Consider the following 1,012-nt stretch of genomic DNA (forward strand, 5'->3'; position numbering starts at 1 on the left):
ACAAGGCCAGGTATGTCAAACACACGCACACCGCATTGTGCTGCTTCTCTGAGTACCTCTCCCTGGTTTGTTTGGACTAGGTGATGGAGCTTTTGTTTAAATACATGAATCCTGGAAATATAAAGACTTCACTCCTGATACAGTTTTGCGGGTAAGATCAACAGAGAGAAATCTGAAATCGTCACCCACTGCTCCTTGGCAGATGCACACGAGCTCTTCAGCTGTCACTTTATTCCTTCGCTTGTAGTTAGCTTTTGTAGTTTTACTACAGGTACGACAGGCTGGAGCCGCTCCCATTGTGAGCACCTGAACACTTTTATCTCTTTGAAGACTTTTGCTTTTGAAATGAGATTTCTCTTGGCTGCTCTTAGCTCAAAGGTGGAAATGTACAGGGAGTGGGGTGAAACTGTTTTCAGCACAGGGAATCTCGGAGCAATTTTACTTCCTTTGAAGATGCATGTTGTTCCTGGAGCAACTTCTGTGGAACAGGAAAATTGTCGGGGGCCGAGCAGGAAGCAGTGAGGCTGGCAGCACCTTCCAGTGTGCCCTGCCATTCCTGCACAGTGTTGTCGCTTCCCTGACAGCAATCTCCTGTGTGACTGTAGACGGTTCTGGGAGCTGAAACTATGCAAGCAGCTTTCTTGGTGCATGGATTTGTTCTTAAAAACAGTTCTGAAGGCAGGGGTATGTGGCCCATGCAGAGTTTACTATTGCTGATACTGCTTTGAGCCCTGTGATTTTTGCCAGCCAGTATACAATTCCACCAATCCATATTTTGTAAGCATCTGTGTTGATCTGTAAAATAATAAAGTAAAGGGAGCTGATTAATTAGGGCCCCCACATTGACAGGCTCATGCGGGGGGCACCTTTGAGCAGGTAAGCGGACCCCAGGCTGTAGATCCCAAATTGCTCACACAAGTCTGCTCCCCGCCCAGGAGAGGCAGGTGCCGCCGCTGAGGGAGCCTGAGGCAGCGTGGGGAGACGCTCTTCCCCCTGCAGGGGGCGGGAACCG

Source organism: Apteryx rowi, unplaced genomic scaffold (assembly GCF_003343035.1).
Source record: "Apteryx rowi isolate R43461 unplaced genomic scaffold, aptRow1 scaffold_20, whole genome shotgun sequence".
Lineage (NCBI taxonomy): Eukaryota > Metazoa > Chordata > Aves > Apterygiformes > Apterygidae > Apteryx > Apteryx rowi.